The 26,225-nt window shown below is 38.3% G+C and overlaps 1 long non-coding RNA gene across 2 annotated transcripts in view; it reads left to right on the top strand.

Moving 5' to 3' along the window:
• Positions 1-25,725, top strand: part of LOC150080106 (uncharacterized) — a 148,925-nt gene extending 123,200 nt beyond the window's left edge. For both annotated transcript variants that reach the window (XR_016547434.1, XR_016547433.1), the window contains one exon: positions 25,636-25,725. This is a non-coding gene — a long non-coding RNA (uncharacterized LOC150080106). The remainder of the gene's footprint in view (positions 1-25,635) is intronic.
• The last annotated feature ends 500 nt before the right edge of the window (positions 25,726-26,225 follow it).

The raw sequence follows: 26,225 nt of genomic DNA, 5'->3' as shown, positions 1-26,225 counted from the left end.
TTCAATGGCCTTCTGGACGATTTCTGGATCGAGCATGTCTCTGCCCGGAGCCTTCTTGTTTCTGATTCTAGATGCAGCTAAGTTGAGCTCGGTTGTGGTGAAGGGTTCTTCAATTGCAGTTGTGTGATATGTTTCATTTTCCGTGCAGAGCTGTAGCTGTTCCGGTGTGTGTGGGTCAGCAGGCTGCTGGAATATAGCGTCTAGAATATTATTGATAGTATCTTGCCACGATCTGGTGTACAGTCCGTTCGGTAATTTTGTGGTTGATACGACCTCGCCTCTGGGGAGCTTGTTAGTGGTCACTTTGTACACAATCCCCCAGGGATCGGCGTTCCCTTCAGTGCTTACCAGGGCTTCCCATGAGCGCCTTTTGCGCTGTTTTATTGTTGTGGTATACTGGTTCCTGGTCACCCGATATTGCTGCAGTAAAGCCTCTGTTTCTTCTGGAGGCCATGTTCTTCTTGCACGTTGATAGCGTTTTCGTCGGTAAATGACTTCGCGTCTAAGAGTCTGGAGTTCAGGTGACCACCAGGGGACAGCACCAGGTGTGAATCTCTTCTTTTGATTGCCTTGTTCGCAGCATTACTGACGAGCTGTGTAATTGCGCATTGATGCTGGTCTGGGCTGAGGCCGCTAGGATTGAAGCGGCTGGCTGCACTGGTCAATTCCTCCTTAAAAAGGTTCCAGTCAGCCTTATTCAGGGCATATCTTCTTTGTTGAGTTCTGTTGGTTGGTTGAGTGACTAGTGAACGGTGTAGTTGGAAGGTTAGTACCCTGTGGTCAGAGGTGGTCCAGTCCTCACGGACTGTCCAGGAAGCAAGGTGCTGAGCAATGGAGCCTGAGGCTAAGGTGATATCTATTGTAGCTTCCCACAGGGTACTGGAGAAAGTTGGCAGGCAGTTAGGTTTGTTTAGAATGACCAGGTTGCTGTTAGACAAGTAGTCCTCAAGACGTTGGCCATTTCTATTTCCTCTGTGATTTTGAGTTCGGCTGTGCCAGGCTGGGGACCTGCAGTTAACATCAGCCCCTATAATGAGTTTTGCATTTGGCATTTGTAGCTGGATGGTCTGTAGATATCGGGTGGCAGGAAGAATATCTTCCCCTCCTCTTTGTAGGTGTATTGCATCGGGTTGGGTTTTACACCTCTTTGTAGGTATGTATGTATGTATGTATGTATTTAACTGTCGAAGGGTGGCACCCGGACATACATCCATCTCCACCAATTTATCATATAACATATTCTCATAATGGCCTGTTAGTGTAAGTGTGTGTACACGTGTGTGTAATGTGTTATAAGTCAAACAGGCTACTCTGCCACCAGGTAATAGTCCATTGGGCAATTACCACCTGGTGCCCATCCCTGGCACGAGGAGCTATGCCTGGATCTATTAACTCTGGCTGTGCATATTGCACCTAAATCCCGCACCGACCAGTAAGGGTGCAAGACTGGTGGGTGCCAGCAGTCCCGCTCCTGGGGTGCCCACACCCAAGAGCCAGCAAAAAAAAAAAAAAAAAAAATGCACCAACTAGGAGAATACATCTTACTAGTGAGTGCAACAATCCCGCCTCATGGTCATTCCACAAGGCCAGCCAAAAAAAAAAAAAAAAAAAATTTCCTCTTTGTAGGTGTAAAACCCAACCCGATGCCAATACCGTGAAAAAACATATATTCAAAAACGATTTTGAAATGTATTTATTAAATCTTAATTATACGCCACGTCAAAATACAATAATAAATTCTATGTTCGAAATAGCCTAACATGAATTATCGAAAGATTTAATGAGATTACTGAAGGTTACTACACTGCGCAACAAAATAAGTAGAAAACGTGGTGTAACTCGTGCAACTTGCGATGAAGCTGACCAAAATTGGGTAGTACAGTTTTGTACTCTGATGAGTCCCGTTTTAGCCTACAGACAGATCTAGACGTTATTTCATCTGGGGGGGGGGAACCAGGAATGTGGTAACATCCCTCCAACATCAGAGAAAGAGACGCTTACGGTGGAGGAGGTGTGCTCGTGTAGGGCAGAATAATGATCAACGGCCGCACCCCTCTTCATGTTTTTGATAGGGGTACCGGAAAATGGCAGAGATACCGAGAACAGATCCTCGAACCCTGTGTGCAACTTTTTAGTGGTGCTATTGACCCAGATTTTCTTTTTATGCAGGACAACGCCACTGCATATTGAGCTCAAGTGGTGGAGGAATATCTTGAGACTGAAGCCATGACTGTCATGGGCAGCACGATCACAGACATAAAGCCCATCGAACATTTGTGGGACGCCCTTGGGCGTCGCCTTGCACGCCAACAGCCTCGGTCACTTGGTGAGCTAAGATCTACGCTAGTGGAAGAATGGGTTTTGTTGCCACAGAATCTTATAGACACCCTTATATCGAGCATGGTTAACTGCTGTCAGACTTTAGCCGTTGGAGGGGATCATACGCTGTACTGATGTCATGTGGCCATATTTTCGAGCATCTTGTATCGACTTCTGTAATGTGGAGTTTTTGGTAATTCTTATACAACACCTATAAATGTCCCTTACACCTCTCGCTTTCTCCTCATTTCATCGTTATTCTGTGGTACACCACCAGACCAAATTTTGTCCCGATTCATCGCAAGCTGCACAAAATTAACAAAACACGTTTTTTGGATGTTCTGTTAATTTTGTAGAGCAATGCAGTTTGCATGAATTAAAGAATTCGTAAAAAAAAAAAAAAAAAAAACGGCAGCAGAGGAGAGGAAGATGGTGAAGGAATCACAGATGGTTGACCACGCTTCATGCAATAATAAAACCAGATATCGAAGAAGATTCAAGCGATTCATGACAGCTTATTAGCACTTAAAAATCGATTGAATTTATTAAAAAAAGTAGTGGGGAAACTTTCAAAACTAAAACTAGATTTTCTAGCTTGTTAAACACTCGAAGAACAAGGCCGATACTTAAGCCCTTGCATTGTTATTGTTAACTTCGAAGTTAATTTAAACAGGAAAACCTTGAAATTTTTATGATTGTTTATATACGATATCACAAAGGTACGAGGGGTTTCCCAAAAGTAAGATAACACATTTTTTCTCTAGATGATGTTTAATAATACGAAGTCAAAATTACACACCAAGAAATAAGTGAACGTGCACTACTTCTCCACAAAGTCTCCAGTTTTGTTGATGCACTTGTCCCAACGACGGATCAGTTTATCAATACCAGTACTGAAGAAGTCCGTGCTCACACGCAGTCACGAACATCGCACCGCCTGATGAACTTCCTCATCCGTGGTGAGATACTTTCCTGAAAGGTGTTGTTTCAGTCTGAAGGCGCTAAGTCCGGACTGTAGGGGGAATGTGACAGAGTTTCCCAACGATTACGGCGCAACCACTCACGAGTGGTGTGGCCAGTGTGTGGAGTTGCGTTGTCGTGCAACAAAATCACGCCGTTTGTCAGGAGTCCTGGTCGTTTGCGTCGAATGTTGGCTTTCAGTTTTTCCAACGTTGCACAGTAAATCTGTGTATTGATTGTTCCTCCCTTTGGCAAGAAATCCACCAACAGAACGCCTTGGTGATCCCAGAACACTGTGGCCATGACTTTTCGGACACTGGGAACAGTTTTGAATTTTTTGCGCACAGGAGATTGTGGATGTTTCCAGGTTATGGAGTCTTGTTTGCTCTCTGGGGTAAAATGGTGAACCCACGTTTCGTCTGCTGTGACTATGCGAGCGAGAAAATCCTCTCCTTTGTCTCTGTATTGCAACAGGTTCTCCACACACATTCCATGCGTTTTGCTTTGTCCTCCTCTGACCAGAGCCGACCCGAGGGGAGTGCGAACGGTGCGAGCGCACAAGGCCCTGCGCCGCTAACTGATTTTGCAAAATAAAAATGGTTTCATATTTTTTTTGTTTTAATACTGTCGCAAAATCTAGCGACATCGCCATAAAATGGCCATATTTTTAATATACATAAGAAATAAAATGTCAATAATCATGTTATTACTATTATTTTTTAGCTCGCCAACAATTCTCCAAAGAACACGGAAAAATATATTTTCTTTCAAATATATTTAAAATTTGAAAATTAGGCACATATCAGCTAGATAAAATTAGGCACATATAAGCTAGTCTGTAATCAGGTCACAAAGGAAGTTAGGCAGGCGAAGGCAGCTTACGAGAAATCCTTGGCAAAAGATGCTAAGAAAAACAGCAAGGATTTCTTTACTTATATAAACTCTAAAAGGAAGGGGATGAATCTGATTGGTCCACTTGATATCGATGGTTTTACTGTTGATGATCCTACTCAGATAGCAAACAAACTGAATGAGTATTTTGCATCTACATTCACACATGAGGAATTATTAAGGTTTGAAAATGGCAGAAGGTTATCAAATTGTAGAAGGGTGCTTAATGATTTTGTAATAACTGAGAGCAAAGTGGAGGAGAAATTGTTGAAGTTAAACATAAGAAAAGCACCTGGGGTGGATAGGATCTATCCAGTTATATTAAAGGAGGCGGCAAAGCAACTAAGCAAACCCTTAGCCATAATTATGAGAGCATCCTTGGACTCAGGGGAGGTTCCCACGGACTGGAGATGTGCAAATGTATCCCCAATTCACAAAGGGGGATCGAAGGGTGACACGAGTAATTACTGATCCGTAAGTTTAACTTCTGTTCCGGGTAAAATAATGGAGTCACTGGTTAAAGATGCATTGCAGGATCATCTAGACAAGACTGCAGCAATAATTCAAACACAGCATGGATTTGTTAAGGGAAAGTCTTGTCTGACAAATTTGATTGGTTATTATGATGTGGTTACAAAGGAACTGGATGCAAAAAATAATTTTGTTATCATATATTTGGATTTCAGGAAAGCTTTTGACACTGTTGCGCATGGAAGACTATTGTACAAATTGGAGCAGAATGGTATTAAGGGTAAGTTGCTACAATGGATAAAAGGATGGTTAAGTGGGAGAAGACAGAGGGTGGTAATCAATGGGTGTTGCTCTTCGTGAACTAATGTTATTAGTGAAGTCCCACAGGGTTCGGTGTTGGGTCCACTGTTGTTTTGTATATTTATCAATGATATTGATGAAGGTATATCAGGCTTAATGTCGATGTTTGCAGATAATACAAAGGTTGGCAGGGTTGTTAATGGCAGCAATGGCAGTGTGCTTCTGCAACAGGATCTAGATAATTTGGGCAGATGCGCTAAGAAGTGGCAACTGAAGTTTAACCTTGACAAATGCAAAGTACTGCATATGGATAGAAGTAACCCCAGAGAAACGTACCAACTGTGTGGTACTACACTTAAGGTGGTAGAAAATGAAAAAGACCTGTGAATAATTGTGCTGTCAGATATGAAGTTTTCTGAGCAATGCAGACAGGCTGCCAGGGCAGGTCATGGGGTTTTGTCAATGATATATAGGAATTTTGCTAGCAGGGAAAAGGAGGTGATTGTCCCTCTGTATAAGGCAATGGTCAGGCCACGCCTTGAGTACTGCGTACAGGTCTGGAGGCCTCATTTTAGGAAGGATGTAGATTTACTTGAGCGTGTACAGAGAAGGGCAACAAGATTGGTGAGGGAAATGAAGGGATCTTCTTATCAAGAGAGGCTTAAGTTCTGCAAATTGCAGTGGCGGGAGACTAGGCACCTGCGCGGTGATCTGATTGAGGTGTATAAGGCCTTGAATGGGTTGAGCACGCTGAATTCTGATGGGATCCTTCCACTTGTTCAGATTACGAACCTAAGGGGGCATATATTCAAATTAAGAAAGGACAGATGTAGAATAGATGTGCGGAAATTTGCCTTTAGCCAGCGGGTGGTTAATTTCTGGAACAAACTTCCATCTGTAGTTGTGGAAGTTGATAGGTTGAATAAATTTAAGGAGCAACTGGACAGGCATTTGGAGGGAATGGTGTGATTTTCTTTTTTTTTTTTTTTGGCTGATGCTGCGTAAGCTCATACACTTGCTTTCTTGCATCACATGCCACTATCACCACTACTACTACTACTACTACTACTACTACTATATATATATATGACAGCTGATCGTACATCGTATGTTTTTATCGCGATTCGCGAGGTGTGAAAATAAATAACATATTCGTATCTATTTCGCAGCATGACTAGTAGAGGCAGAGATGCAGGAAGAAAGTATGGTGTGGCTCTGATAAATTGAAGAAAAAAAGAAAGAGAGAAGAAATTACGGAAAAACAGAGGAACTCCCTTGCAAAATTTTTAAAAACCGAAAATGTGCAACAAACTGAAGAAACGCCAGTTGCTCACATCTGGTGAGTATGGGCTTGGCACATTCAGGGTCCTGAGCTGGATATCATCATTCTTCTCTCTTTTGGTGATTCCCTCCTACTTTTCTCTATCATATTCAAATTTTTTTTTTTTGGCTGGTGCAGCATAAGCCTCGGCTTTCTTGCACCATATGGCTCATAATAATAATAATAATAATAATAATAATAATAATAATAATAATAATAATACTAATAATAATAATAATAATAATAAATACATAATTCACAGTTACTGGAAGATCAAACTCGCGGAAATGAAATTACGCCATGCAACATCCACGAAAACGATCCTGATCATCATAAAGCCAGCTCTCGTCCTAATGAAGAGGAAAGCGATGATAAGAAAACTGTAGAACGGGAAGATAATCATGAAGCAGAGGGAAACGTACAGACGGAGGATTTTTTGTCAGCGTCGAACAAAGGTAAAGTGCAGCCATTATCAACCCACTGCAGGATGGAAGCCTCCTCAACTATTCATGCTGAGGGAAATGGACCATAATATGCCACGCTGGTCCAGTGCGGGTTGGCAGATCGACCGTATTCAGCAGTCAGGGGCTTGAATCCCGGTCTACTCAAAGAGCGTGTGCTACTGCACTCCCACTCCCGCTCCTGACCACTCGGCTACAAACAAAGGACAAGATGAATTATTCCGAGGACAGCAGCTTCAAGAGAATCAACAAAGCGACGAAGACGAAAATGTCGATATCAATGATCCTGATACTCGGCCTGAAATTATAACTGATAAATTTAGAATGGCTATCATACAAAATGGCCGTGACACAAGTAAAAAACATTTTCCGAAAGATAAAAATAACAGAAGTTTTTCTGAAAATTATTATTTAAGAAAATTAACGAATGGGGAATTTACTCCAAAACCACTGTCAGAAACGAGGTGGAAATGTCGCCTCGAAAGTGTGAAATCTGTTGAGATACCAAGTACCACAATTTTCTCTAGCTTTGAAATACCTTTATGGACATACCAGTGACATGAAAACGAAATCCGAAATCCAATCAATCGAAAATAAACTTACTTCATTTGAATTTTTATTAAGTTTGGTCATTTGGTATGACATACTGAATGAAGTAAATATTGTGAGCAAGATATTTCAAAATTTTAAATATAGATATCGGTACTGCAAATTCACATTTAAAAGGCCTTTTAAATTTTTTTGAACAGTATCGTGAATGGGATTCAAATCTTTAATAACTGCAAAGGAAATAGCTGAAGAATTACAAGTGATATCTGAATTTAAGAATCAAAGAACTGGACGAAAAACAAAGCAATTTTGTTATGAAGGAACCGATGATAGTGCGATTATTTCTTTTAAGAAAAGATTCGAAATTTATCACGAACATAAGACATCATATGGTTTTTTTTATATAATTCGGATAATATTCAAAAACTGACTGAAAACGATCTTCTTAAATGTTGCAAAGACTTAAATGCGACCTTGCAAGACGATATTGATTGCATCGATTTATTTAATGAAATCAATATTGCAAATATTACAATATTTACTGAAAAATAATTTATTTGAATTGTATCCAAATTTTGTTACTGTTCTGAAAATTATATTAACCTTACCAATTACCGTGCCATCTGCAGAAAGATCTTTCTCAAGATTGAAAATAATAAAAAATTACTTGAGATCTAGCATTAGTCAAGAACGATTTACCTCCTTAGCCATTTTATATATCGAATCGGATATAGTCAAAAAACTAAATTATGATGATATTATCAATGAATTTGCTATAAAACGTAAGAAAATGAAACAAAAATCACATATTGTGACCTTATTCGATTAAGTCGCATATCAAATTGTATTTTATAAGTATATGAAGCAATTATTTTTCTTATTTGATTTATTAAAAAAAAAATGTTAATTTTATTAAAATAATTTAATTATTTATCATTTTCATGTAATCCTTACTAAACCAATTGTGCAATGTAATAAATTTTTTTTGTTGTACGAAATTTGTATCAAGGCCTCGTCCCACAAGTCAACTTTGCACTGGGCTCCGCTTTTGTTCGGGCCGGCCCTGCCTCTGACAATTGTCAGGGCACCCAGCGGTAACACACCTTTCGAAAGTCAAGGACATCGTGAACAGTCGACTTACTCACGTTCACTATTTAACTCGCCTGTTTTCAAGAACGATGCCCTTAATGCGCGAAATGTTGTCTTCTATCTTGCTTGGTGAAGGCCTGCTCGCCCGATGTCGATCTTCAACACGGCCCGCTTTAAATGCATTGCATCAAAAACACACCTGCTGCTTTGTCATCACCTTTTCGCCATACACAGCAACCAGTTCACGGCGAATGTCACTTGGTGAAGACCCTTTTGCTTGCAAAAAGCGAATAACTTCACGAACATCTGTTTTGGACCACACTCGCATGGTAGCCGCCATTTTGCAACTGGAATCTGCTGTGAGGCGACAGTAGTGCAACACTGCACTGTCGGTCTTTTTGAATGTTATTAAGGGATCTATCTGTCCACCGCGTTTCATCTCATTCCCTTTCATCATTATTAAGAAAAAAAAAAAAAAATGCGTTGCCTTACTTTTCGAAAACCCCTCGTATATACAATTACATCAGCTAGAAAAATTAGCTAAAACTATCTGATCGCTTAAAGACATTTCTTCGTGATTATTTGTTGTTTCGTAATTCTGTTTTGTTGACTAATAACATTTCCCAATGATGACTTCATCAAATTCCATAATGAACTCAGGACAATGCCCCTCAAGACTTAGCATGATATACATTTTACAGAAGCAATTCAATAGCCTTTATGGAAGGATTTCGTTATGTAATAGAAAGTTGATTCCGGTAAAATAAAAATCTAAAAAAATGTACAGTAAAATCGCTTTAAAACTTACTTCTCTGTGAAATTGGAATTATTTCGTTGTACTGAAATTTCACTCTAATGAATATCTCACATTATTAAATTAAAAAAAAAAAAGAAGTCGTTAAAGGTCTATAGAAATGTCAAATTCACTTGACATTCAAAGACAAATAGAAATAGCAAATTCACTGGCCAATTTGCTTACTGCTAAAGAAAATACGTGTATATTTGGAAAGAATTATCGTTTTGGAAGCATGTTATTAGTAAGAAATGCAATATCGTATAAAATTTGAATAAATCACACACTTTTTACTATCTGTATTACATATCAAATTATTTTGCCTGGAAAACCAAGATTTGTATAATCAGGCCTTATCTTGTTATAATTATCTATAAAGATAAGTTATTGAAAAGAGGTATCATTAGTCAATTTTTCGTGAGAGGGAGGATCAAATATTTCTGCCCCTCACCCATAAAACGCAAACTCATAAATTGCAACTAGAATAGATGAGTAAGAAAAGAGACAGCCCTATTGGCGCCCTCTATCAACTGCGACCTGTATTTCAGTACCAGTAGTACAGAGCTTGCTACAACATTACGTCATTGCATAATTTATTACGTCAGAAAGAATAGTGAATATGTAATAAGTTATTTATATGATGTTTATTTTATTTGTTGAATTTCATTTTATCTTTACAATTTCATTTAAGAGGATTTTAAACGCTTACTTATGATGTCTCATGTGTTAACCACTTTTTTTTTTTTTTTTTTTGCCTTGTGGGTAGCACAGTTGGTAGGATCACCGTCCTCCCGAGAACGGATGGAAAAGACCTGAGTTCGAGCCCTGTCGATGACGTGAGCAATTTTTATGGGCCTTTTTCAAAACGTGGCTGAGTTGCTCGGTCTCAGGCAAGGGTAGCATGGTTTTTTCGCCCGGAAACTCGAGTTTTTCATCCATAAAACAGAAAATCAACCCCAGAACACGCGCAATTTACAGACAATATAAACTGCCAGGGGTTGACACTTTAATTACCTAATGATATCTTAATTCGGCTTCTGAAATGCTTAGTTAATCCTCCAGTGGAAATAGAATATAAAGGGTTCCTTGAGTTTTTTAGAGGGGTTTTCATCCCTGAAAGAAGCAAAGCAAACCCACCTTGCAGTCTGACAGTTACGTCCCTTTCCAAGGATGCAGAAGCTGCTGGCCAAATGCGGTAAACAGTCGTAAGCGCCTGTGCATTATTAATTAATGTTCTTGTGCATTATTAAACAATGTCCTTATGTACGCTGGTATGCAAAACTTAAGGACCAGTCAGGTTTCCACCTGTAGCTTCTCATAGGAGTGGCCTGGTATGGAAAAAACATACCAAAGGAACCTCGTGAGGTACAGAAATGATGAATGAGACAATAGCGACTCAACAAAGGAAAAAAAAAAAAAACGGTACAGAGGGACTTTATTCAAAAATGGCAACATATCACTGGCTGCCATGACACAGATGCATCACTGCCAAAGATGGAACAAAGGGAATAGGTGGTCCTCAGTAGGAGATATGGCCACCCCTAATGTCGATGCAGGTTTTGCACATACATAAAATGGAAGATGTTACCGCAAGAACTTATCAACAATGTTGTTGATAAGTTCTTGCGGTAACATCGTCCATTCCTCTGTCAGCGCCATCTTCAGCTGGTGAACATTTTCTGGTGGGTGTGGACGTGCCACTAGGCGTCTCACCAGAACGTCCCGTATGTGTTCGATGGGATTTAGATCGGCCGGAACGGCCAGGACAATCCATAGGAACAATGTCCTCACTTTCCAAAAGCATATCAACAATCGCAGTGCAATGGGGTGGCGTTATCACCTATAAACAAGAAGTCAGGGCCAATGGCACCTCGGAACAGACGCACATGGGGAAGGATTACCTCAGTACAGTAGCTTGCACCGGTTACAGTACTGCCTTCCAATATCTGGAGTTGTGTACGTGATAATGCCTCCCCAGACGAGAACACCTCGACCTCCATATCAATCCCTTTCAGTAATGTTTGCGGGGTGATACCGTGTGCCAACCTCTCGCCAGATTAGCTGACAAGGCACAAGGGGAGGACAAGGTATTTTTGTATTGATTGCGGCCTCCAGTGTTATTCCTATATACCGCTGTAGCATCTGTAGGTTATTTATAGCCGGCAAGTGTGTGTGTGTGTGTGTGTGTGTGTGTGTGTGTGTGTGTGTGTGTGTGTGTGTGTGTGTGTGTGTGTGTGTGTGTGTGTGTGTGTGTGTGTGTGTAAGTATATATGTGTGTTGGGATGGTTGTTGTTTGCCGGCCCTGGAGTCTTAGCAGCCGGGAGGCAGGGAGCAACAACTCTGTCCTTAACAACCATGCCAACCATTGTATCGTCTAAAAACTTGGACATTAAGCTCGATATACCATCATCAATATCATTTATAAATACAGAAAACAATAATGGACCCAACACTGAACCCTGAGGGGCTCCACTAATAACATTAGTCCACGGTGAGCAGTGTCCATTGATTACCTCTGTCCACTCTCTGTCTTCTCCCCCTCAACCACCCCTTTATCCATAGCAGCAATTTGCCTCCAATGTCACACTGCTCCAATTTTTGCACAGTCTTCCATGTGCAACAGTATCAAAAGCCTTTCTAAGATCCAAGTATATAATGTCAAAGTTATTCCATGCATCCAGTTCTTTTGTGACTGCATCATAGTATCCAATCAAATTGGTCAGGCAAGACGTCTCCTTAACAAAACCATGCTGTGCCTGAGCTATAACTGAAGTCTTATCTAGATGATCCTGCAGTGCTTCTTTAACCAGTGCCTCCATTAATTTTCCTGGAACAGAAGTTAAACTCACAGGTCTATAATTATTTGTGTCAGCCTTTGATCCTACTTTGTGAATTGGGGTCACATTTGCACATCTCCAGTCTATGGGTACCTCCCCTGAGTCCAAGGAAGCTCTCATAATTATGGCTAAGGGTTTGCTTACTTCCTTTGCTGCCTCCTTTAATATAACTGGATAAATCCCATCCACCCAGGTGCCTTTCTTGTGTTTATCTTCAACAATTTCTCCTCCACTTTACTCTCAGTTATTACAAGATTAACTAGCTTACTGTCAGAGTTGAATACACCTCTGGCATTCCCCTCGCTGAATAACTCCTCATGTGTGAATGTCGATGCAAAATATTCATTTAGTTTGTTAGCTACCTGAGCAGGATCATCAACAGTTGAACCATCGATATGAAGTGGACCAATCATCCCCTTCCTTCTAGAGTTGACATAAGTAAATCTTTGCTGTTTTTCTTTGCATCGTTTGCCAAAGATTTCTCTTAGTCATTTGATTTCTCAAAGGCTGACACAAGTAATTATAGACCTGTGAGTTTAACTTCTGTTTAAGGAAAATTAATGGAGGCACTGGTTAAAGAAGCACTGCAGGATCATCTAGACAAGACTTCAGTTATAGTTCGGACACAGCATGGTTTTGTTAAGGAGAAGTCTTGCCTGACCAATTTGATTGGATAACTGTGATGCAGTCACAAAAGAACTGGATGCAGGGAATAACTTTAATATTATATATATGCTTGGATCTTAGAAAGGCTTTTGATACTGTTGCACATGGAAGACTGCTGCACAAACTGGAGCAGTGTGGCATTGGAGGCAAATTGCTGCTATGGATAAAGGGGTGGTTGAGGGGGAGAAGAGAGAGAGTGGTAATCAATGGACACTGCTCATGGTCGACTAATGTTATTAGTGGAGTCCCTCAGGGTTTAGTGTTGGGTCCATTATTGTTTTCTGTATTTTTAAATGATATTGATGATGGTATATCAAGTTTAATGTCCAAGCTTGCAGACGATACAAAAGTTGGTAGGGTTCTCAAGGACACAACTAACACTATGGTGTTGCAACAGGATCTGGAAAGGTTGAGCAGATGGGCTGAGAGGTGGCAAATGAAGTTTAACATTGACAAATGTAAAGTACTCCGTATGGGACACAGCAACCCCAGAGCAACGTATCAACTCTGTGGTACTACACTGACAGTGGTAGAGAATGAAAGAGACCTGGGGGTGGTTGTGCAGGCAGATATGAAGTTTTCTGAGCAGTGCAGACGGGCTGCAAGAGTAGCTCATAGTGTATTGTCGATGATATATAGGAATTTTTCTAGCAGGGATAAGGAGGTGATTATTCCTTTGTATAAGGCAATGGTCAGACCACACCTAGAATACTTTATACAGGTCTGGAGGCCTCATTTCAAGAAGGATGTAGAGATGCTGGAACGAGTACAGAGAAGGGCAACAAGATTAGTGAATGGAACAAAGGGGTGCTCTTACGAAGAAAGGCTTAAATTTTGAAAATTACAGTGTCTGGAGACTAGGCACCGGCGAGGTGATCTAATAGAGGTGTACAAAGCCTTGAATGGTTTGAGCATGCTCAATGCTGATGGGATTCTTCCTCTTGCGCAGAATAATCACCTGAGAGGGCATAAATTCAAATTGAGGAAAGACAGATGTAGGATAAATGTGCGGAAATTTGCCTTTAGCCAGCGGGTGGTTGGTTGGTGGAACAGACTTCCATCCCTTGTCGTGGAAGTTGATAGCCTAAATAAGTTTAAGGCTCAGCTGGACAGGTATTTCGAACGAACAGAGGGGTGAAGTGGAAGTGGTTATTTTTTATTTATTTATTATTATTTTTTAATTAATTTATTTATTTATTTTTTGGCTGATGCTGCATAAGCTTGCTTTCTTGCATCAAATGCCACTACTAATGCTAACAGACTTCCATCCCTTGTTTTGGAAGTTGATAGCTTAAATAAGTTTAAGGCTCAGCTGGACAGGTATTTCGAACGAACAGAGGGGTGAAGTGGAAGCGGAAGTGGGTTTTTTTTTTCGGCTGATGCTGCATAAGATTGCTTTCTTGTATCAAATGCCTCTACTAATGCTAAATGCTAATGCTGATCTGCCTCTGCCTGCCTAACCTCCTTTGTGACTTGGTTACAGACCAGCTTGTATCTATCATAGGCTTCTGTGTCACGTGTTAATTTTTATGAATATTGTTCTTGCATTCCCCATATTGTATTGCGATCTCTACTGTCACACAGTAACCTACTGTTGAACCTGTACAACGCGCTGCATCCTTCTATTAACACGAGCATCCCACTTGCCTAATCCAATCCTTTGCAGTTCGGCGGGAGGATGTTTGACCCTTTGGACACCATTTTTGTACACCTTAACCACAATGGAACATGAGCAACTGACAACACGTGCAGTTTCCGATGTGGAAGCACCCTATGCACGAGCTCCAACAATCATGCCCTTCTGAAACTCAGTGATATCTTTACTACATCCCATAACTGCTACTTTATCACCACCAGATACAAATTACCACGGCTATAGGGTATGAAGCTGTTCGGCTTTTTATACTGAGAGCTATGGGGTGTAGTCCATTATGGATGAGACGGTGAGAATTCAGTGATCACTGAGTGTATAGTAATAAAAATAAATCATAAAAATGAATGGTAAATAACTGGTGTAGTTCGGATAATATTTTAAGGGTATGCACAGTGTATACCAGTGCTCAACAGTTAAGGAACAACACAAAAAACGTGATTACATTTTTAAATACAAATAAAAGTACAAAACAAACCAAATTATGATATTAGGGTCCCCTGTAAATGATTACATCTACCCATTTATTTATTTTGTCTGTAAATTGCATGTGTTCTCTGGTCGATTTGCTTGTTTGATGGACGAAAAACCCCAGTTTCTGGGAAAAAAACCTTGCTGTCTACGCCTGAGACTGACTAACTCAGCCACGGAGTGAAAAAAGCCCACTAAAGTTCCTCACGTCATCGACGGGATTCAAACCTGGGCCTTTTCCACCCGGTGTGGGGAGGACAGTGACGATTCCACTGTGCTACACGCACAGACAAATAAAAGTACAATGCAAAGAGACACTCATTTATGAAACAGAACAACCTCTGCCTGAACCCGTAAACGAAATCGAATACTACTGATTACGTTACGACGCCTTAATCATATCAAATATGGCCTGTTTTATACTTGTGTATTTTGCATTTATCGTTTAAATATTGCTCAATCGATTTAAAGGCAGTCACCACTCTGAAACTGCCACAAAGACACCGTTGGGATATTTCTTTGAGGTGGAGAGCAGGACTCGGACTGGAACAGAGCCCACCAGCATGCCGTTCTGATTCCTCATATGTATTGGTAATGCCATGTTCATACTTGATCATTAAAAACAAAATATTTCATTAACGAGCTTTGCATTTCGACGTGTTGTGGAGAGCAGTAGAAAGAATTCTGAAGTGGCAGTTTAATGATGTGTGCAGAAACAATATTAATGACTGAGCAGACCTCCATGTGTTTCCACCAGAACTATCATGGCTGTAATGTATTTAGATGAGATTCTTAATTCTTTTGCTGTAATGTATTTAGATGAGATTCTTAATTCTTTTGCTGTAATGTATTTAGATGAGATTCTTAATACGTTTTGCTGCAAGTGCAATTGTTTCACACTTTTCTTTCTATTTTGTATACTCCAACACACCCTCAAGATGGCTTAGAGAAGTAGAGAATTTTGCTTCTTCATTGTCGATGCTTTTGGTAGCGGTATACCAGCGCAACAGTTAACAATGAGCTATGTAATATTTGTGGAACCGTAGGGCTAGGACTTGCAACAAAGATGCTGGTAGCCAGCTAAAACGACAATGACATTCCTGGTGAAGCAGTCCCCTCAGATAGAGAGTACACCTATATGGAATGGCCAACCAGATACCCAGATCTCAGGTCTTAATCTAACTGACCATGCCTCTGATTTGTTGCCAGTGTGAACTCTCTCACTGAGAAACCTAACTGACTTGTGTTAATCATTTATAGAAATGGTAATTAATAGTTCTAACACTAATTAACAGCTTTATTCTCAGCATGAGGAGTCGAGATCGCACGTGCGTTTCTACACTTGGAGAGCACTAACCTTATCAAGGTATGGTTCCATGAATTATCAATGTGCCGTTTTTTGATTTGAAATGATTTGCATAGCTCTATAATTTCTGATCCAAATTTGCCTAGTCCTTGTGCGTTATTAAAATAGTACATTAATAGTCAAATAGTGCTTCTTCTTCTTCATTAAAATGAATGTCCGCATTGGATAAAAATATAGACAGAACTTACTCCATCGACTTCCTTCTCAGGACCAACTCACAGGACATTAGAACCTGCTCCCAAGGACCTGTCCATCACTGCCATGGATCCATCACTACAGTGTTCCAACTTTCTGCGCCTGCTCAAATGACTCCAGCACTGTAAAAGGACTGCTCCCTTGAGAATAATTTAACATGATAACATGCTGTTATGTATATATATATATATATTCATATGCAAATTTTTCATTTGTTTTCCAATGTTTAATCCTACATTTGTATAATTAGTAATAATATTATTTTTTTCAACTATCTCTTCCTTGTTTATTACATTGTATTAGCCTTTACTGTAATATTGTATTAGCCTTTACTGTATACTCCTGGCTTGTAGCCATGAAGGGTATTGTGTACGGCGTGTGCGTTTTGTATGCAATAAAGAGTTCTTCTTCATTAAAATGAATGTCCCAAAATGCCTTAATCTAATAAAAAGTTTTTGATTCACTTACGTTTTTCCTTTGTTCTCTAGTTTTTGACCACTAGCGAATTTTCATGCCAAGTTCCGCAAAACTTCCGTCCACTACTTGAAGCCTCGTGGGTAGCACTCCACATCGGGTGGAAAAGACCTCAGTGCGAGTCCTGTCGACGACGGGAGGAATTTTTATGGGCCTTTTTCACAACGTGGCTGAGTTAGTCTCAGACGAGACACCCGGAAACTCGGGTTTTTCGTCCAGTAATCAGAAAATCGACCACAGAACACACGCAATTTCAGGAAATATATACGTAGCAATATGGCGTTATATCGCTGATGATACTAAAAACCTTACAATAACAAGCATTCAGTGCCGAATCCAAACTTCCTTGTAATGTTTCTCGTTTCAAATCATTCTTAATGGTTTCAGGGACTTTTAAAATTTAATTTCTCAGTTCATCTTGCGTGGTAATAGGCGTAATCTTCCGTGGTAATACTAGGTACTAGTGCCGTCGTGAGATATTTTTGCGCGCTAGGCAAATCAAGCATTTGCCTAGTGCATATGGATTATCCATAAAATTAAGTAATCCGCACGACGGCACTAGAAGCGCCCCTACGCAAATGACGCCCTAGGCATTTGCCTGGATGCCTACCATACCACGACGGCACTGTAAAGCTTAACACGAAGTCTGTAAAATTTCCAACAGTTCTTACAATTTGTTCTCAGAGAAAATGTAGGATTCCATTCCTGAATGGGTTGTTGGTAATACTTATACACTGTGACATTAAAATTACAGCGCTTGAGGAAATAGGAACACAGAGGATACTTAGAGTAATAAAAGCCAAGGAGTTAAGTTAAGGAACACATGAATGAAGTTGCAGACGCAAATGTGTGTGTGTGTGTGTGTGTGAGAACACATTTGTTCATGATGCAGCAGCCTCAGGCGAGGGTAGCATGTGTTTTTTCTTTAAGAAACTCTGGTTTTTCTTCCACAAAACAGCAAATTGACCCCAGTACACACGCAATTTACAGACATTTACGTGTGCACTAGTAAATAAGGCTCAACATGGCATTAGTCGCTGATGCGCCTAAAAAAAAGATGCTTACAATGGACTTACATCAATATGATGTAAATCCACCATGGGTGGTTTTTTTTTTTTTTTTTTGTTTTGTCAGTGCAGCAAAAGCCTGTGACCTCCTTGCACTATATGGCGAATTCCTTACTACTGGCGTCCAAGGAATTGATAGACTACGCATATTTCCATTAAGAAGTTATGGGATTGTGAGAAAGGTAAGTTCCATAATCTGGAGCCAGATGTCCCATTTTGTCTGTATATAATCCCGTTTCATGCTTGACATGGGATTTCACTTTAACCATACGGATGTATTCTGTGAGTTTAAATGCCCTGAAAGCTGAAATCATTCCTCTTCTGAGAAGAGAGTAATATTCAACTTCAAAAGGTCGTTCTTCACTTTTTTTTTAAATAACCGTTCATTGTAATGAATTCTTTTTACATGGTCAGTGGCTGGCGCTCCTTTCATGAAAATTTATGTAATTCATGCACCGCCCAATGACATATTCCGTGAGACGACTTGAGAACAGTTGCTTTTGATTACAAGCTAACGTCTGATGCATATTTCTCAATCAGAGCAGTTAAACGGTTGGTTGTTTTGGTTTTGGATTTTCAGCCAGAGGCAACTAAGGCCTTGACCCATTACTCTATCATGACTCTAAAATTCCCAAGGTCCAAAATAGGGCTAATCAAAAATTCATATGATTAGCCCTATTTTGCTGGATGCAAACTTGAGGTTCTGGAAGAAAGATCCAGGTTTTTCCATCATGTGGAAGGATAGCAGCCGTGACCACTATGCTATCCTTGAGGTCAATTGCATGGCAATACTCACTTTGAAACACTTCCATTCATAGTTGCCGTGATAAATTTCGTAGGCTTCTAGATGCCAAAATTTCTCGGTGCTTTATAGCATTCAAATCGGTTTGCATTGTTTCGGATTACCGAGTTTTCAGATAATGCTCCAACATTAATTTTATGTGCAAGAATAAACGTTTCAACATTAATTTTATGCGCAAGAATAAACGTTTCAACATTAACTTCATGTGCAGGAATAAATGTTTCTACATTTCAAACATCAAGTTCGTGTGCTGCATTATACACATAAAAATGGCAATGCATATGCATTGTGTTTCTTGCTGCTGGTGATAACGCTTTCCAAACACTATTGTACATGATCCTGCTCATTCCTATTGAAAGTAATCAAGGGCTCCCACTTAAAATGATCACCCAGTTTGAAACTTCAATAAACAAAATAGACTGCATTGGAACTTCAGACTTGTACATTTTAAATGTTAAAAAACGTGCGTGCCGTGGATCCTGGGCACGCAATAGAGCCCTGTAGTTGATTCCTTCTGTTTTTCTGTATGAAAACCAAGGTTTGCGGGTGAAAAACCTTGCTATCTACGCCTAAGGCTGACTATCTCTGAAATAGCATTCCGTGAGAGGCTATGACACTGTGTTGTTTATGAAAAGTCAATTATGTTAATTATTATTATTATTATTAGCCATATGGTGCAAAGAAGCCTGAGGCTGATCAGCCAAAAAAAAAAAAAAAAATTCCCGAGTTACCCTTTGAGTGAGGGGGGAGAGAGAGAGAGAGAGAGTCAGAAATACAAGAGAATCACCAAGAAAGAGAAGAATGATGAATCCAGCTCAGGACCCTGCGTGTGCCAAGCCCATACACGCACAAAATGTACACGATTTAAGTAATAAATCTTTATGATCACATTGTTTAAATCTTTTATGAGTCCATTACTTTTTTATTCTGCTTGCTTAAAAATTGAGTTTCTTAAAATTGTAAAGGAGAGGTCTGTATATAACAATTGCGCATGATTGTCCAATTCATAATTATTTTACCCTAAGGTCCAAATATCGAAGTCAGCACTACTGCCCTCTACCACATGGAATGAATGATGTAAAATTATTTGTAATATGAAATTAATTTGTTTTTTAATAAAAAAAATTCATGCTATTCGTCGAACAAAATAGAATTAGGAAAAGATAATGACTTCGAAATAAAGCTTATTTCATTTTTATACCGAGTCCTCATGTAGTTTTTCAGCGAGCAACTTCTTGTTTCTTAGCACGAGAGTGTAGAAGGATTGAACCTGGAAAGTTTGTTTCTAAAATTACTTGTAAATCTAACCTTACCTATTTTCTGTGTATTTCTTTTATATTCCATTATAGTCACTCTGTGGCAAGTGGAGTTTAAGTTTCATTGTTTTTTGCAATCGTTGATATAACTGCTTAGTTAATAGACCCTGCATTTTGTATGGCGGTGTGCAGATTCAATCGCGCAACATGAACGTTACCAGTGTGTACGAAACTTATGCAACATTTTAGCTCTGAGAGCTGATAAAGTAAACTTCAGGAGAAATTTTGACTTTTCTGGAAAAAAAAAAATGGTTACGTGTTTTAACACGTTTTTCTTTTCTTTTATTTTTATCATTACAATTATCAGGTTATGATAAAGCATTAGAATGAGTGCTAAGGTGTTTGGAGTTGGGTTTGGAGTGTTTATTATTGTTTTCGTATGGGTGGTAGCCATTGTTGCTTGTCTAGTCTTGTCCCGTACTCGTGAACCCACCTCGTAAGTGTTTACGCTATTACTTTTTATTTATTTCTTTCACATAACGCTTATTTTTTCCACTAAAAAAATTCCTTTCATAGCTGTTTCGTTACGAGGTAGAGAAAAAGTAATTGGAAGTGTTCAGTCATGTTTACGTTTCGACAGTATTTTTCATTTGTATACGATAGCGGTTTGGAAATTTATTAGTAAAGTTCGTCTCCGTTAATTTTCATTGTTTTAATTTAACTTTATCGTCGAGATAGTCCCTTCTACATGCCTTCTCGACTGTTGCCCCCTGTCTTTCCTACTCCGTAGGTGACGATCATGGGGGGGAGTCTTCCCAAAGGTCTGCGAACTTGGGAGAGTATCATTCGCCTTAAAAAAAAAAAAAAAAAAAATACTTTAAAGAAATTAAAAGGGCGAAGAAAGAGAAAATGAAAACTTGATTGGCAACTTTCCCTATAAGTGCCCAATGATAGCTTGATAATCTCACTGCATGATGTGCATCTCATTAATTTCTGCTGATTGTGGCTAATAACAGTAGTCACAATTGTCAGCCATGATCAGTCAAGGTGACATCACTGACAGTTACTGCAAATCAAACTTTGTGACAGACTTTCCAGTGTTTTTTTTTTAAACCCATTTAAGCAGTAATTGTTTCCTAAATGTTTAATTAAAAACTAACCACTAATTATCATATTTTGGTAACTTAACCTTATGTTACAATTATGTTACAAGTTATGTTACAATTAAGCTTGTCTTGTTAACCTTAGTATTAAGTAACCTTATTGAATAAGGTTATGTTACCAAAACAACCTGGCATTTCCGTAGCCAGGTGGGAAGGAGCAGCAGTGCGTAGCACACGCTCCTTGATTAGACCGGGTTCGAGCCCGTCACCACCAAATACGGAGGATGCGGAAAGGTCAGGGAATGACCACCGCATATTCCTGGAGCAGTATGGCCTTAGTTGCTAATGCTCCTAAAAACCAAATAATAACAACCAAAACAACCTCATTAGTGGTTAATGAAGCATTTAGGAACCATGGATATTACTGTGATGTAAAGTGAATATCACATGGAAGTTACCACCTATTAAATACTAATATTTAATAGATTATAACTTTATATTACTGTTGTCGTTTTCTGTTGCACTCCAGTCCATTTCAAGCTCTGATTTAAAAAGTATATACCTGTACAAAAATACATAAATGCAGATGATACATTTAAACCAGGGATCGATATGAAAAATTTTATGAAATGCAATGCTTGTTAATGAAATATCTTATCTTTAATAATCAAATATATTCCTGACGTTATTGATGGATGTGATGAACTGGAATGGTTTTCCAGTGAACTCCAGTCCATTTAAAGCTGTGATTTGAACACCACTTTCAATTCTGTCATTTCTTTCACATTTATTAGTTATGTTTTATGTAGCATGACTCATATGAAATATTTTAGTTATTTCAGTTTAAGTGATAATTCATACCCCAATCAGTTAGTAGCTAGAAAAGTATAAACATTACACTGATTTACAGAAAGAAGAGTAGTCATCAAAAAGATTATTTTGCACAGAATCGTAACAATTTCATGAGATCATATTGATTTCATCAGTTCTACCTCAGTTCTGTTGTTATTCTTCAAACCGACTGCACTCAGAATTATCACAAAGATGGCACCAACCTTCCTTTTTGGTATCTCATTCTCTTGTTGTTCTGGAGCATTTTCTTTTGGTGGGTTTCCTTTACAAGCTGAGCAACTGTGTATATTTTATGTTTCTGCTAATTACTTCCTCAATACCCTAAAAGTCTTTAATTGTTCAAAAAATTCTTTGTTGTTGATGGTATTAGATGCTGTATATTGTAGAAGATGCTCTATAAAATGCAATACATTTATTTTAGTGATAATCACCAAAATAAATGTATTGTACCAAGGCAAGCTTTTTTCATTTCATGGCTTAGGTACTATTACTACTAGCTTACCGGGCTAGCCGGGTGGGTAAAGTGCCTGCCTGGCAACCCAAAGGTCGCGGGTTTGATTCCCGCCTCGGGCTTGGATCAAAGTACTGCAAAAACCTTGGGAGGTGCATTATGGCCACAGAAGCCTATGCGCCAACAATTACAAAAAAAAAAAAAAAAACTATTACTACTAGTATTAATATAGACAAATGACACAAGGAAACAAATATGGCATCAACCAAAAAAAAAAAAACAAATTCACCTCATCTGTACCCTGTAATAATGAGCCTAATTCTTAAGTTTGTTCAAACTATTCACTTCTATGACAGCAGATGGAAGTTTATTGCAGCAATCAGTTACACTCTAGCCAAAAGCAAATTTTTTCACATATATCTGACAGCCATCCTTTTGCCGACCATGTATGCATACATACATCATTTCAGAAATAGTAAGGATACCATCAGCATTTATTTTTTCTTAATCCATTAAAGCAGAGTTTCTACGAAGCGGACCCTCTGGAACTGGTCGAATTATTCTTTCTGTCTATAGCAAATTGATGATAAGTAAAGTTATTATTATATCTTTATGTAAAAATAAGAATAAAGTTGTTATTTTAAACATAAAACTTTGAATTTTATTTTCAGAAAACAGTGTTCGTACGTATACACACACACAGAGAAATATATGCATATATATATATATATATATATATATATATATAGGGGTGTGCAAACTTTTTTTTTTTTTTGGATTTTTGAATTGGTCCGTAGATCTCAGTAGTTTGGGAACCACTGTGTTAAAACATTAAGCACTTCAATCAGGTCTCCTCACAGGTGGCTTGTTTCTGAAGTAATAGGAATACCCTTTTGTGTCCTTGACTAATCTTGTTGCTCTTCTCTGCACCTGTTCCAACAGTTCCTTACCCTTCCTAAGTATGCCAGTCTTGTATGCATTACTCAAGATAAGCCTAATCTTGTTACTCTTCTCTTAAGTGATGCATACACGACTGGCAGTCTCCTTTTAGGAAGGATATGGAACTGTTGGAACAGGTGGCTGCCAATCCTGTATGCATTACTTAAGATAAAGCCTGATCTCGTTGCCTTTCTCTGCACCTGTTCCAATAGTTCAATATCATTCCTAAAAGGAGGTTGCCAGTCCAGTATGCATTACTCAAGATAAAGCCTGAAACTATTATTTATACAATGAGATAATTGCCTCCTTGTCCCTGCTGGCAAAATTTCTGTACATCATTGACAGAACCCCATGATCTGCTCTGCTCAGAGAACGTTGGATCATCCTTAGTTTTTCTTTGTTCTCCACCAACTTGGAGTATGTATTTTAAGTATTTCATTATGAAAATTCATTATTTCAGCTGTATGGAATAGCAAATTGAAGAATAGGTGGGTAACGATATTCCGTTTTCTAATGAAGTTTTAGTTGTTTTTGTGCTTACTGTTACCTGAAGTAATTAATTCCTACTTTTTTCCCTCCAAACTCTTTTCCACTTCAAAACCACTTTGTTTAATCACCTCTCACTCACCACAGTACCTTTTAAGATCTTTTTTTTTTTTTTTTTTTAGTTTCTCTATTAAAAATTTGAGAAAGTTCTGTTTAATATGTTCAAAATAAAATGTTTTTTACATTTTTTAAATACCTTTTTTTATTCTAATTCCATTCTGTTCAACCAGCAGTAACTCAACTTTACTTTTCAAGAAAAGTTGTTTCCACCCTCTGAGTCTATTAAAAATTCAAGAAATTTCCATTGAATAGGCTAAAAATTGAGTACGCCAGTGTCTGCAAATACAACCAACTTAACTCTGCAGTAGCATATCCCCCGACAGAACCCACATTTTAACTTCAGTATTTTAAAAAAGTATTCAGCTTTTTTGAATTGTGTTCTGAATATACAAATGCTTGCTCTTTTACCAGGAAATTGCAGCAGTTATTAATTTTGTTTTAATTAATAATTAAAAATTTTGTACATGTTTTCTGGCCATTAAAAATACATGTACTTGTGCTTGTATGCCTATAATTGCAATATGAAACAGTTTTTCTTTAGTCTCCAACCTTTCAACTCTCTTATTATTCTTTTTGGTATCTTTATTTTATGATGCATCTCGGCTTTAATATTTTATATGCAATGAACATATTTATTTTTATAATTTTTTAAGGCTTTCAATTTTTTTATTTATTTATTGTATTATGTGGTGTTGTTTATAGGATAAACCCATTAAGCATCTCCCATAAATGCATTCATAATGCACAGTGATATAGCTGTTCTTCCAGTTAATAGAGTTCAAGAAATTGTGAATCAGTATAATACCAGTCTGGAAGCCACATTTTAAGAAGGATGTGGGTCTCTTGGTATGGGTGCAGTAAAGAGTAGTGAGATTAATCAAGGACACAGATGTCAATTCTGCAAATTGCAGCACTTGGAAACTAGGCACCTGGGAGTAGACTTGATTGAAGTGTTAAAAGACTTTAAATGGTTAAGTAAACCTGATGGCACCCTTACTCTTTCTCAGACAATGCACATAAGTGGGCATAAATTTAAATTGAAAAAAAAAAGATGTTTTCAGGATAGATGTGAAAAATTTGTTTACAACTCAGCCAGAGAGTAATCATTCATGAGAACGAATTGCTATCTGGCATTGTTGGAAGTGGGTAGTTTGATAAATTTAAGGAAGAATTAGGCAACTTATTAGAGAAGATGTACAGATGAGGTGAATAGTCTTTTTTTTTTTTTTTTTGGCTGATGCTGTATAAGCTTGCTTCCTTGCATCATTTTACACTACTAATACTAATAATTAACCCCGGGGGCTCACATTTGGTGAGTATGGGTTTGGCACACCTAGGATCCTGAGCCGGATATCATTCTTCTCTTGGTGATTCCCTTCTACTTTTCTCTCTCTCTCTCTCTGTCAGGGTAACTCAAAATTTCTTTTTTTCTTTTTTTTTTTTGGCTGGTGCAGCATAAGCCTCGGGCTTCCTTGTACCATATGGCTAATAATAATAATCTCCCACCCCCTCTGAAGCTCACCCTCCTTTTTGTGATCACAGATTTCATTTCCCTCTACCCACTGTATGATATTTTATTTGAATAGTTGGTACACTAATCCAGTTAGTTTCTAATATTTTGAACAAGATGTATATTAAACTCATTCTTCATGTGTATATAGATTTGTTTGTGAAGTGTGATTATTTAATTTGATATGAATTTCCTGTAATTATATTATATACTTATGTGTAACTTTTATTTTCAGTTATGGTAGCATACCAGTGTTTATTGTCGCTGCTGCTGTGACTGTCATCTTATTATGTATCCCCAGAGAGTATGAAGTGCCAGATTCCAGGAAAGATATTGTTATTTATGACACCATGTTTATTTGGAGGACAACTCTGATATCAATCCTTGGGATTTGTTGTATTATCTCTTTAGTATTGATGATATCAATACACTGGATGGAACCAATTTTTGCCAAACCATTGAAAGATTCTTTTTTGTAAATTATTTTTTAAACTGCATGAGTATTTTATAAGCACATTTAACTTACTGATAGTGTTGATAGCTTTACTTGTATGAATAATTTTTTAAATTTGTTTGCACATTTACAGTTTTAACAGAGTAACAGTGTCAAATTTTGATATGTATTTAACTAAAGGATAAAAATTTTAATCATGGTAGCAGATAGCAGTTAAATTCTAGGTTGAAGCCAACAGAATGGTTTTATTTTATTATATATGTTTTTATGGCTTTTAAACATTTGTGTTATCTTCAGAGTTTGTTTCTTAAATACCTTAATTTTGTAATTTGTATCCCATGCAACAAATGTGAATTGAAAATGCTTAATCG

The sequence above is a fragment of the Mastigoproctus giganteus genome, chromosome 9 (genome assembly GCF_048544385.1).
Source record: "Mastigoproctus giganteus isolate SK-2022 chromosome 9, ASM4854438v1, whole genome shotgun sequence".
NCBI classification, from domain to species: domain Eukaryota; kingdom Metazoa; phylum Arthropoda; class Arachnida; order Uropygi; family Thelyphonidae; genus Mastigoproctus; species Mastigoproctus giganteus.
Note: the sequence above shows the minus strand (reverse complement) of the source record. Positions and strands in the feature narration are given on the sequence as shown.